A 15,078-nucleotide genomic window follows, 5' to 3' on the forward strand; every position below is an offset into this window, starting at 1 on the left:
TCCCTCCGTCCACGAAAAAGTGCCCCATTTGGGTGCTGACACGGGTTTTAAGAAAGCTGAAAAAGGTGGTGTAAAGGTGGTGTAAAAGACTAAAAGGGTAGTGTTAATGTATTGTGGTTACTTTTACTAATCTTGCACTAACTATTTGGCATTATTTTATTAGGTGAATTAAATGAAAGCATTTAAATGAGAAAACATTAAACAAAAGTGCCGATTCAATAAATAAATGAACTTGAAATTCAGGAAATAAATAAATTGGAAATAAAATTTTCAGAAAATAAATAAATTGAAAATTCGAAAATAAATAAATAAATAAACTGAAAATTGAGAAAATAAATAAATAAACTGGAAATAAATAAATAAATAAGTAAATAAACTGGAAAATAAATAAACTGAAAATTCAAAAATAAATAAATAACTAAACTTGAAATTCAGAAAATAAATAAATAAACTGGAAATAAATTAACTGAAAATTCAAAAAATAAATAAATAAATAAACTGGAAAATAAATAAACTGGAAATTCGAAAATAAATAAATAAATAAATAAACTGAAAATTCAAAAATAAATAAACTTGAAATTCAGAAATTATATAAATAAATAAACTGAAAATTCAGAAAATAAATAAATAAATAAACTGGAAAATAAATAAACTGGAAATAAATAAATAAATAAATAAGTAAATAAACTGGAAATAAATAAACTGGAAAATAAATAAACTGAAAATTCAATAATAAATAAATAAATAAACTTGAAATTCAGAAAATAAATAAATAAATAAACTGAAAATTCAGAAAATAAATATATAGATAAAATGGAAAATAAATAAACTGGAAATAAATAAATAAGTAAATAAACTGGAAAATAAATAAATAACTAAACTTGAAATTCAGAAAATAAATAAATAAATAAATAAACTGGAAATAAATTAACTGAAAATTCAAAAAAAAATAAACAAACTGGAAATTCGAAAATAAATAAATAAACTGAAAATTCAAAAATAAAAAACTTGAAATTCAGAAAATAAATAAATAAATAAACTGAAAATTCAGAAAAAAAATAAATAAATAAACTGGAAAATAAATAAATAAATAAATAAATAAGTAAATAACCTGGAAATAAATAAACTGGAAAATAAATAAACTGAAAATTCAAAAATAAAAAAATAAATAAACTTGAAATTCAGAAAATAAATAAATAAATAAACTGAAAATTCAGAAAATAAATATATAGATAAAATGGAAAATAAATAAACTGGAAATAAATAAATAAATAAATAAATAAACTGAAAATTTAGAAAATAAATAAATAAACTGGAAATAAATAAATAAATAAATAAACTAAAAATTCAAAAATAAATAAATAAATAAACTTGAAATTCAGAAAATAAATAAATAAATAAACTGAAAATTAAGAAAATAAATAAATAAACTGAAAATTAAGAAAATAAATAAATAAATGGGATTGATTAGGCATGGGGGAGTTGGATTCGTAGTTTTAATTAGTGAGTTAATTGTGTGGGTTAATTGCATAGATTAAATAAAAGTGTGGATTTATTAATGACATAAGTTGTAAATAAATTGAAAAGTAAAGGGTATGAATGTACAAAAAGGTAAACAGGGCACTTTTTCGTGGACAAAAAAAAAAGGGTAAGTAGGGCACTTTTTCGTGGACAGAGGGAGTAGTATAATATGTGACATCTAACCTCTATAATTTGGTAGCTCAGATGTTAAGTAATCTAAAATTTTACCTATGGCAAATTAACTAAAGATTGCTATTGTTATGTTAGTATTAACCAACTGTGACGCCGTAAGAATGCAGTTTTCCGTTTTCTATCATAATTAATTTTATCTTTTGTTTTATGGATATTAAATAATATATATACACGCATTGTCAATTCTCCACACATTTAGCATTCTCAATGGAAAGATGAATTAAATGAGAAGGATCCTTAAAATGAGAAATGAAATTGAATATGGATGCTTATGATTAATCATATGAGCTGAGATTAACGAATAAGATAATAAAACGCACGAACAACATTTGATCCTGAATTTGAAGGGGGTAGAAATTTTACAACATTATTTTAATACGGTTGTTCGTACATTATAATTGATTTGTTTGTAAATTTTTATTAATTGGTTTGTTGATTTTATTAACTCTCTCTCTCTATATATATATATAAGGATGTCACATAAGGATTTTATTAACTCTCTCTCTCTCTCTCTCTCTCTCTCTCTCTCTCTCTATATATATATATATATATATATATATATATATATAGGGTTAGCTTATATTGAGATTTTAAATATTTTGAGATTTTGAGATAAATGAACATATCATTAAATTCTTTGAACGTAATCAATATAACTGATGAACATATGAATCTATTTAATTTATTAAAAAATACGCCACTTGCAGGGATTGAACCCCAGACCAACGCACGTTCATAAAAATTAATTGACAAGTTCATTAAAATGTACTTATATGTTTATTTATCTCAAAATCTCAAAATATATATAAATCTCAATTGAACCAATTCATATATATATATATATATATATATATATATATATATATATATATATATATGAGATTGCTACAGTATAAACACTTTTTAACATATAAACTACGAACTAGTTAAAATATATGAATTTTATATAGAACACGTATGAATTAGTTGTGTAACTGTCTGAATTGCGAAAAATAAATTTTTTGCTATCCATGGGATTCGAACTCACAATCATGAATTCATCCAACAAGGTGATGGATCAACCATACATCTTGATGATCTAAGGGCTGAAAATGATTCATATATTATATTCTAAGAGGTGTTTTTATTTTAGTTCACCCCTATGTATAGGGGTAGGTTCCAGTAAGATTGCTATTTTTCGTGAGACTAATGAATAAGACAATATATAGTGTTGAATAACCATATTCAAAAAATTAGTAAAATTTTTACTCCCTCCAAGATTTGAACCCAGGTAAAAAAAAATTCTTTCTAGATAAATATCAGCCAATACATTAAATCAACACTTACAAATCAATTTAAGATCTCACCACATATAGGAGATTTCGTGCGTGTGTGTGTGCGCGTAGGGTTAACATCCGTTAGGAATCCAAGATCAAGAATTAAGAAGTAATATTTAATCATTGATTTTAGTCAATCTAATGGTCTATAAATAAAGGGAAATTGTCGATTTAAATTCTTTGAATAATCCTGATATATGTTTTACAATTATTGAGGGATAGTAATGTCCATTTCACAGACGGTAATATTAGGAATCTAATTAGACGCGTGATTTTCTACCTTCCTTCTTCAGTTTGTTGAAGAAATTCAACAGATTCTTAATTACACGCAAAGGCAGCGGACTCTAGGTAAATGATTAGGCAAAGTTTTTCGATGAAAATAAGCTTTTTTAGATTCATTAGAAATATATAAATGTCCATTATATTTATGATGTTATTTATTGATAGGTACCAAATAAAATGGATTCTTTGTAAGTATACACTTTTTTTTCGACATTTAATATATAAAACTAGGGCTGTCTAAATGGTTATCGGGTTTTGGGTATCCAATTAACCGAACCGAAATTCTCGGGTTTGGATATCCAATAACCGAAAATTTCGGGTAATGGATCGGTTTCGGTTATTATTTTTTTGGAAATTTCGGTTATCGGTTAACCCGAAAAACCGATCGGGTTAACCGAATAACCGAAAATTATTTTATTAATTATTTAATATATATATTATCAATATATCATATATAATATATTATATATTTGTAAATTATTATATATATATTATATATAATATATTTGTAAATTGTATTTGTAAATTTACACATATATTATATATTTGTAAATTTACATATATATTATATACTCCCTCCGTCCCTGAAATAAGTTCCTCTTTTTCCATTTTAGGACGTCCCCCAAATAAGTTCCTCTTTCTTTCTTTCTATTTTTGGACAACTACCTCACCACTAATAATACTTTATTTATTCTTACTTTTCACTTTTTCACCACTCCCAATACTAATTATAACATATACTTTTTTTCCACTATCAATACACTTTACCATTTTCCTTAAAACCCGTGCCGTCCCCAAAGAGGAACTTATTTTGGGGACGGAGGGAGTATTTACAAATATATTATATATATAATATATATTATATATTTACAAATATATTATATTTGTAAATTTACAAATAATTTACATATATATTATAATATATTTACAAATATATTATATATTTGTAAATTTACATATATATTACATATTTGTAAATTATTTAATATATATATATAATACTCCCTCCGTCCCAACGAAGATGCTACATTTCTATATTGGGCAAAAATAAGGAATTTTAAACACTTAATTAATACTAATTAATTATTTCTTTATTACCTTCTCTCTCCTACTTTATCACTTTATTACTTTCTCTTTCTTACTTTATCACTTTATTATTTTCTCTCTCCTACTTTATCACTTTATTATTACACATTTAAAACATTAATCTACAACTCCTTAAATCCCGTGCCGAAAAGCAAATGTAGCGTCTTGGCCGGGACGGAGGGAGTATATATTTGTAAATATATATTATATATTTGTAATTTCTTTTAGAGTAGATAGAGCAAAAATTATTTGAATTTTATTTTTTAAATGGGTATTTCAGATACCCAAATAACCCAATTGGTTAACCGAAGCGGGTATTGGGTAACCGAACTTCTAAAACGGTTCGGGAACGGTTATTGAAATTTGGCAATTTCGGGTTCGGGTAACCGAAAATTCGGGTACAGGTAACCGAACTCGAACCGATCGACAGCCCTATATAAAACTATTGATCTTGGTTATTAAGGTGTGTGTCTAGTATTTATTGATATGGTCTGTAATAATAAGTAAAATTGCCTATTTATATTAGATTTTCTTGAATGAATTCACTAAATTGTGAACTTTGTTCATTATTATTACTTAAATGTTCTAAATATTTATGCAGATATGCTATATATATATATATATATATAGGGTTAGTATCCTCTGAGAATTTAGAATTGTGTGAGAACTAAAAATCATCTTAGACCCTAGATTAATATTAATTCAGCGGTTGAGATTATTAGTTAGGCATTAATTTGTATTTACAATTTAATTGGAAATCAACCGTTTTTAATGAACAAGGGTAATAGTGGTATTTGAAACAAATGTAAATACCGTGTGAATTGAAATGATTTCAATGAATCCCTAAATTACCGCGTTGACTCAAATTAAAAAAAGAAAGAGAATCATCTTGGCTTTATTCACCGAAAATTCTAGCCTATCAACATTAGTCTCATTTAATAGTTTTCATCCACCATTAGAGAGAACCATCTTTCATATTCAAGGTTTGTATCGCCGGCGTCGGAGAAGGCTACTAGAGAGGATATTTTGTATCGTCGGCGTCGGAAAAGGTCTGTATCATTTTCGAAAATCGCCGCCGCTGTTTTTTTTTTTTTTTTACGACATGAACATGCCGACGGAATTTTAGATAACATCGAGAGACCCTTGGCTTACCGGTGCTTTCCGGCGAAGCGTCGATAATGTTGAAAAATGTTTGATTTTCTGATGCGTTTAAGATTTTGGTATGTGTTTGTGAATGGTTTCCGGTATTTTAGTGGTGCTTTGTCGAAAAAGCGAACCGTTGAACAAAACTTGTTCAAAGTGTAGTATATGTTCATTGCTTTTGGAATATGTTCATTAGATATTGGAAATTATGCACGGTATATGCTCATTCATACAATTAGTGAAATGTTCACTTGAATATGATTATTATTCACGACAGTGTTGTTTTTATTCAAAGTGTGATGTTGGATATTATTTACTGTGTATGTTAATTCATGTCAGTAGTGAAAATGTTCATGGGGTATTGTTCACGGTATATGTTCATTCATGACACTAATGATATAGGTTCTGACACATGAATAAATGGAGTGAATAATTTTACAATGATGAAATCAATGAACACATACTTATATTATTGGATGAACAGGGTGTAGTTTGGTTGATGTTTGATATTGTTCATTGATTATTCAGTTGTTGTTCATATGCTTCATATACATGTCATTTGTTTGTTCATATGCCTTAACATTTTGGTCGTGGGATGTATTATTTAATAATAATATTTTGATGTTCTAATAACCTTTTGAATTCATTCATTAAGTGTTGATTCTCGTTCATTATTATGTACGTTGTTTAATAATAGTTTTATTTGACTTACAGATCATTGAAACATTCGTCTAAATATGAGGACCGTCTCTGGATTCATGTGGAAGAGAGCTATGCGATTATAACCTTGTGTATCGATTCTATGTTGTGACTACAACTGTGTCAAAGAAGAAGTCGCGTAGTCCGCAAATGTGAATTAACTCAAACTATGCATGGATCCTAAGTTCAAGGCTAATTAAGTTTTGCTATTGTTTTATTCATGAACATTGAACGTTATGAACAATACAACATTGTCATATTTGAGATTCTTATTTGTTGGGGTTGTTAATCTTATGTTCGTACTATGAGTTTGAACTTAAATCTTCAAGTCAATAAATTGAGAGTATTAATTATTAGATTTATTAACAATGTTCAATGATTACATGACATTGGATTGTATATGAAATTACTGTTCATAAGCTTATTCATTTAATATTTTGATTTTTTTTAATTATGTTTATTGCAAAAATTGGTATTCATGATATTATGTTTGTGTTCATCTGTCACATGTGGGCTGTTCATTTGGTCTTCATTAAGCATTTGGTTATTTATGGGAAATAATCGTTATAAATTTTTTGTTCACTGGTTAATAAGATTTGTTCATGCCTATATGTTCATTTTCTTCATTCATGTTATTATTTTGTTCAACAATTTGTGTTTAATTGCAAAGTATATGACATTATTGTTCATAAGGTTATTCATTTGGTCTTCATTAAGAATTTGATTTTTTGTGAGAAAAGAATAAATGCATGTTATAACTTTTTTGTTCACGGGTTAAGTATTTTTGTTCATGTTTATATTCTTTTTGTTCATTCATGTTACTGTTTTGTTCACGGGTTAATAGGGTTCATTCATGTCAAAGTTGTAATAGCGGGTATTTTTCATAAAACTTACCCACGTGGAACTAAAACCCAATATTACCCACGTGAAATTAACACCCAACATACACCAAAAGGATAATATGTATGGAAAAAATATCCTTCAACTCCGAACATGAATATATCAATAACAGTAACGCATATTACAATAAAGAACGTGAATATGAAAAACGGTGGTCAAAGTTTTTCAAAAAATAATTGTAAAAAATAAAATTTCAGAGTACTCACCTTCGTGCGGCCAAAAAAATATATGTAAAAAAAGCATGAACAATCTATGTGTAAATGTTAACTCCAAACCAACAATTTAAAAATAATGAGTAAGAACAAAACATCCTTCAACTCATAACATGAATATAAAAAGTAACAGGAATGCACATTGCAATTAAAGACATGAACATGATTTTTGACATGTTGAATTAGTTCGAACGTGAATGAATAAAAATCTCATAAAATATGGTATCTGGTGTATGCTTATCGTATTGCTTATGCGAAAGAATCAAGTTTGCTAATGAAATATTTAAATATAACATGAGAAATGATTCAAACGAGATTGAGTCTAAATGGTTAATATTGAAAAATTTGTCGATAAAAACCTTTAAATATAAGTTAGTGGGTGATTGGAGATAAAGTTTCTGACGTGATTTGGTTTAAATCCCACCTTCTTTAATTAAAAGATGTGCTTGCATGATTTTAGGAAGAGTACGATTACACAAAATGATAGATTGACTAAATGGTCCTTTTAAACGAAAATAAAGCTTGAACAAGTTAATAGATAATAACCGTTAGATGGAAAGGATCTACGATTGTGATTAGTTCTTAGTTCTCACAAAAAATTGGAGTTCTCACATGATCCTCTCCCTATATATATATATAGGGTTGCATTCTACGGAAACACAATATTAGATGGAGAATGGAGTCGCAATCTGGTTCGTCAGATCAATCTTGATCAAAGGCTGAGATTAAAAGTTAATATAATTAAAATTTGTAAGATTCATAATATCCCTTAGTTTACTCCCTTCTCTCTCCTCTCTCTATCTCCCGTCACCTCTCTCCTCTCTCTCTCTCTCGTCCCCTCTCTCATCTCTCTCTCTCTCTCTCTCTCTCTCTTTTAAAATCAAAATACATAATTAAGTTCATGAAACTATATCTGAAAGTTCGTAAAACTGTATTTGCAAGTTCATAAAACTATATCTGCAAGTTCAATCCTACTCTCCCATCTACCTCTTTCTCTCTCACGATTTTCCCCCATTAAACACCAGAAAACTTCAACATCATTCAAGACAAGTTCAAGACAAGTTCAGCACAAGTTCAGAAGTTCAATACCACAAATTCAAAAGTTCACAGAATTATACGTATAAGTTCAATAAAATTATTTACAAAATCTGCCGCCCCCTTTCTCTTCTCCGGCGAATGTTCAATGCACGGAGAAGGGGGCGGCGGCCGGAGTTCAGAAGGCGGCGGTGGTGGCTGAACTTGGGGCGTTCGAAGGCGGCAGTGGTGGCTGAACTTGAGGGCGTTCGAAGGCGGCGGTGGCTGAACTTGGGCGGCGGTGGCTGAACTTGAAGGGGTTCGAAGGCGGCGGTGGCTCTGAACTTGTGGGCTGAACTTGGGGCGTTCGAAGGCGGCGGTGGTGGTTGAACTTGAGGGCGTTCGAAGGCGGCGGTGGCTGAACTTGAGGGCGTTCGAAGGCGGCGGTGGCTCTGAACTTGAGGGCGGCGGTGGCTCTGAACTTGTGGGCTGAACTTGGGCGGCGCCGAGGAAGGAGGCAGCGCCACCTTTTGTGTGTGTTCTGCGTGTGTGTGTGTGTTCTGTGTGAGAGACGAGAGAGAGAGGGAAAAAGGGACGGGAGAGAGAGAGATGAGAGAGGAGAGAGGAGAGAGTGAAGTGGGAAAAAGTGACGGAAGAGAGAGAGATGAGGGAGGAGAAAGGAGAGATGAAAGTGAGTAATTTAAGGGATACTATAATCTTACCAATTTTATTTTCAAAAATTATTATATTAATTATATTAGTTTTTAGGGTTAAGTACCAAATACCCCCCAACGTTGGGGCCCCTATCGCGTATAGGACCCTATAGTCAGGGTAAGCGCTGTTTACTACCTCAACGTGGCTAAACCTAAGCAAATCCCCCCCCCCCGCGTTTTAACGGTGCTTAACACCGTTAGTTTTTTAATTTTTTATTTTATTTTTAACGGTGCAAATCCCCCCTCCGCCTCCATCGTCGCCTCCACCGCCACTTTCACCTTCACCCCCACCTCCAGGTTCCCCACCACCACTGTCGCCCCGCCTGCTCCTTTCTCATCTCCTCCGCCGCCGCCGTCCCCAGACATGTTCTTCCCCAACCTCCGCTGCCGCTTCCCCCACCACCGCCAGCCATGCCTTTCACCGCCACCAGACATCCCTTTCCCAAACCTCCCGGCGTCCCCCGCTCTCTCTTCACCATAGATCCTCCCCCAATCTTCCCAGTAGCCATTGCTAAACATCCTCCCCCATCTTCCCAACCGCCACCACCACCACAACAAAAGAAATCGAACCCCAATTCAGAGGGAGGTCGAGAAATTGATAATCAAACCCCAATTTTTGGAGAAATCGAACCCCCAATTTTTGGAGCTTCAGTTGGTGCGGCGGAGGCGCATAGTCTGGTGGGGCAGGGCGGCGGAGGATGAGAAGGGATTGCTGGGGGTAGGCGACAGAGGCCGTCGAGGAAGGCGGCGGATCTGTGATGGTGGTGAGGAAAGGCGGTGGATCTGTGATGAGCCCCTCCCCTCCATGGGTGCCGGGGTTGGCGCTTCTATCGGAGCCGGAGTAGGTGCTTCCATGGGTGTCGGCGTAGGCGCTTCCATGGGTGCTGGGGTAGGCGCTTCTGCCGGAGCCGGAGGAGGCGCTTCCATGGGTGTCGGAGTAGGTGCTTCTATGGGTGATGGCGGAGGAGGAATGATTGTTGGTGACGGAGAATGAGTTTCTACAACTGGCGGTGGGGGAGGAGAAGGAGACGGGGGCAACGAAGGGGGAGGGAGAAGGGGAGGGAGGCGGCAGTGGTGGTGGGGAACCTGGAGGTGGGGGTGAAGGTGAAGGTGGCGGTGGAGGCGACGATGGAGGCGGAGGGGGGATTTGCACCGTTAAAAATAAAAATAAAATAAAAAAAACTAACGGTGTTAAGCACCGTTGAAACGCAGGGGGGGATTTGCTTAGGTTTAGCCACGCTGAGGTAGTAAACAGCGCTTACCCTGACTATAGGGTCCTATACGCGATAGGGGCCCCAACGTTGGGGGGATATTTGGTACTTAACCCTAGTTTTTAATCTCAGCCATTGATTAAGATCGATCTAACGAACGAGATTATGACTCTAGACTTTGCAAATATTTATGTTCTTGTTGAACTCTTCCCTATATATATATTATAACATGGGCGGATTTACTTAGGGGCTGCGCTGGGCTCCAGCCCAGTGCAACCCCAATCTTTTTTTTCTATATATATGTAATATATTTAGCTTAACTAGTACGTTCTCCCGTGCGATGCACGGGCCAATGTATATATTTATATAGTATTTTTTAAAATTTTATTTATGTAAAAATGTCTAATATCATCATTATGAATTAGATTATTTGGCAGTACTTTTTTATATTAATTTAAATATTATTATTTGATTTGAAGTAGTATTGTATCAACTCAATGAATATAATATTAAATTTAATGAATATTGTAAAGTTTTAATTAAATTTATAAATTTTAAAGTAAATAATTTAAGACAATTCATTCTAAGCATATAATACTAAACCATGAATATCAGCATAAAAGTTTAATTAATAATCTAAAAATGACAAATTGATTTGGAATATGATATTTATCAATAAATGAAATTAAACAAAGAATCAAGTCAATCTTCCTACAAAACATAGTCATACTATATCTTATTAAAATAAAGAGGCCAAAAAATAAATATTGAACAAATAATAAATCATAAAAGATGTAGATATTCTATATTTTAAATAATAAATCATAAATGATTTCATCATAGGTGTTCCCGACAATATAATCTTCATTTGTTTCTAAAACAATCTATCAATAAATAATCATTTATTCTTATAAATTATATGATATTTTGTGATACATATTACTATTTGAATTAGTAAATGCAAAAACTAAATTACTTCATTTCACTATCATCTATATTTATTTTCTTTTATTTTAAGTTTTTTATCATATAAAAAAAATTGTAAATATATAACTACAAATGTTATGACAATTAATTTTTATTATTTTTTATCTCCTTTAGGCATATAATAGTAAAATAATAAAAATAATAACAATTTATTTTGATTAGGGTTAACTGATGAGGTATAAAACGTTTTTAATATGTGGATAAGATAAAAGTGACATTGCAAAAATTAGAAATTTTTTTAGAGGAATATTTTCTTTATAAATTTTTTGATACATTTGTTGTTTAAGCCATATAGCTTAATGAATTGAGATGAAGAAATTAAATAAAATTAAAGATATTTTTATGTTTCATTCAAGATGTATAGTATATATTTTATCCAAAATATAATAGCATGAAATGAAACAATATAATCTATCTAAAAAATAAAAAAAAATAAAGAAATTAAAAATGTAATTAGTATTGCACGGTAGTTATTCATGCAATTAGTTTTTGTTAGAAAACTAAAGTGATGCCCACGTTTTTTCTAATGGTAGTTATACATTTTTTTTTTACAATTTGTATAACCTTTATATTATAACATATTTTCAAAATTGCCATTGAAATCAATTTCAAATTAATTTGAAATCAATTTGGAATTGAAAACTCCCTTTTTAATATAGTATAGATATGTACATAGTTCAATTCATAGCCCAGTCTAGCTTAAAAAAAAGATAATTTTTTTTAACATAATAATAAAAATTAATTTATTTTATTAAAATTAGAATAATTTTTAAAAAAATGTATAGATGTAGTTCTTTATGTGCTTCAAATGTACCTATTATTGAATCAATAAAAAGAGTACAACTATATATTATATTAAGCGATTGATTTCTAATTTTAAGTCCATTAAAATTCTACTTAGACAGAAAAAAAATTGTACAGACTGTCCAAAAAAATTTGTACCTTCAAGAAGTTCAGCTCCCCTATCGATAAATTCTAGATCCGCCCCTGTATATATATATATATATATATATATATATATATATATATATATAGAGAGAGAGAGAGAGAGAGGTTCAAATAAGAACCACTAATAAAATAAGAACATAGAACCATTTTAAGCCATTCGATCATCAAGATCTACGGTGGATGCATCATCTTGGTGGATGGATGCAGATGCTGGGTTCGAATTCTGAAGGGAGCAATTTTTTTTTTTTTGATGCATTAAATTTAATAGCGGATGCATTAATTTGTATAGCAGATGCAATAATTTTATTGGTTCTTATGTTCTCACGATAATTGTGGTTCTCACTATAACCGCACTATATATATATATATGGGAGAGTTCAATGGAGACCACTCCCCTATATAGAGAATGAAGACCAAATCTGGTTCCTTGATCTAACTTAATCTAATGGTGGTAATTTAATTGATTAAATTTATTAATTTTCATTTATTTTATAATTAAAAGGTTAAGCATGTCATTTTCTATTTAACCCTAATCTCACTCCTCCAACCTCCCTCTCTCTCTCTCCCTCGACCTCCCTCTTGCTCCCTGACAGCAGCAACGGCCGTCCAACCCCCACCAGATCTGGCGCATGGTTCCTTTTTCGGCCGGCAAAAACGATCGCCGTCGCCGCCACCGTGACTGGCAGCAGCAGTCGGCAGGCCGCCGCCTCCCCTGCTTCCCTCTGTCTGGCTCGACTACAGCCATTCTCCAATATTCATCTCTAAATCCTTCCTCCCCGCCACCTTCCCAATCGCCTCCATCTCTCCTGCTGCTGCTCCGCCGCCTCCCCAATCCCCTCCATCTCTCCTCCTGTTGCTCCGCCGCCTCCTCCTCTGCTCCGCCTCCCCAATCGTCGTGGGCGCCTTCTCCTCTGCTCCGCTAGTTCATGCACCCATCTGTACTTCGATCGGCGGCAACAACGACCGCAAATCCGCCCAGCTGCCGCCTCCCTTTTTCAGATCTTACATCGCCGTCGCCGCCCTTGCTCCTCCGGTGAGGACGCCGCCTATCGCCTTTGTTCATCGATTTTTTCCATGTATTCATCGATATTTTTGTACTGTGTTCGTAGAAAAATATAATGAACATGATAATGTTCATTGTCATGTTTTGTAGTGTGTTCGTAGTGTGTTTGTAGAAAAAAAATAAATGTTCATCGATTTTTTTGTACTGTGTTCGTTGAAAAATAAATGAACACGAAAATGTTCGTAGAAAAACAAATGAACATACTAATGTTCATCAATATGTTCATAGGAAAACAAATGAACATACTAATGTTCACCTATTATGTTCATTGACGGATCAGGTCTCAGAATTGGAAGAGAGTAATTTTCGGTATTTGTTCAACCAGATGCCATAATTCGTGGATTTGAGTGGACGTTTTTGCCCTTTTTGGATTAAATAAATGTAATTAACCATTATTTAATTACATGAAAAATCAAATCAGGAAATAATCTGGATCATTGATTGAATTGAGATGAATTACCTTGATTTGGTCTTCATTCTCTATATAAGAAATGGTCTCCATTGAATGCGACCCTATATATATATATATATATATATATATATATATATATAGGGTTGGGTTCCGGTGGATCCCTATGCTTATAATAGATCCGTAGATCCAAATCTAGACCACACATTTATGACATGTGGCGCATCAAGATGGTGACACGTGGCAAGGCATTTCAAGGCAAAATCTGGAGAGGGGTAAAATTGGAATGTAATTTTCGAAATTCAAAAAAAAAAAAATTATACTTTCTCAAAATATGTATATTTTAGATGCATAAAGTTTCATACGAGAATGCATGAACTTTCATATAAAAATGCATAAAGTTTCATATAAATATGCATAAGATTTCACCCCACCCCAACCCCACCCCCCACACCCCAGAACCCCACCCCACCCCAGAACCCCACCCCCACCCACCCCCTACCCCCACCCCCCACCCACCCCCCCGCCACCCACCCCCCCACCAAATTTTTTTTTATTATTTTTTTATTTTCTCAAAAACTGATTTTCTGACCACTGACCCCCCCACCCACCCACCCCCCACCCCCCCCCCCAAATTTTTTTTTTGAAATTAGTTTTTAAAAAAATAAAAAAAAAAAATTTTTGGGGGGGGTGGGGGGTGGGGGTGGGCCAGCAATTAGAAAATCAGTTTTTGAAAAAAAAAAAAATTGGGGGGTGGGTGGGGTGGGGGGGCAGGGGGCAGGGGCAGGGGTGGGGTGGCGAAACTACCAGATTTATTAAAATGAAATGCATTTTTTGTATAATTTAATGCATTTTTATGTGAAAACTTTATGCATTTTTGTTTGATTTTATATGCATGTGAAACATGCATATTTTTGGGGGGTGGTAATGGGGAGGGTTGGGGGGTGGTGTGGGCTGGATTGGGGGGTGGTATGGGGTGGGGTAGTGAAAATACCAAAACGGGAAAAATTAAATGCATTTTTCTGTTCAAAGTTATGCATTTCATGTGAAAACTTTATGCATCTTTGTGTGAAACTATATGCATCTAAAATATATCTATTTTGAGAAAATCTAAAAAATATATATATATTTTTTTAATTATTAAATCCAAAAATTACATTCCAATTTTACCCCTCCAGATTTTGCCTCGGAATCCTTGCCACGTGTCACCATCTTGATGCGCCACATGTCATAAATGTGTGGTCAAGATTTGAATTTAGGGATCTATTATAAGCATTGGGATCTATATGATCTCATTCCTATATATATATATATATATATATATATATATAGGGTAGTGCTATTCAATGGTCTTCCCTTAGTCTATAATATAAGACTAAATC

The sequence above is a fragment of the Salvia miltiorrhiza genome, chromosome 1, assembly GCF_028751815.1.
Source record: "Salvia miltiorrhiza cultivar Shanhuang (shh) chromosome 1, IMPLAD_Smil_shh, whole genome shotgun sequence".
Lineage (NCBI taxonomy): Eukaryota > Viridiplantae > Streptophyta > Magnoliopsida > Lamiales > Lamiaceae > Salvia > Salvia miltiorrhiza.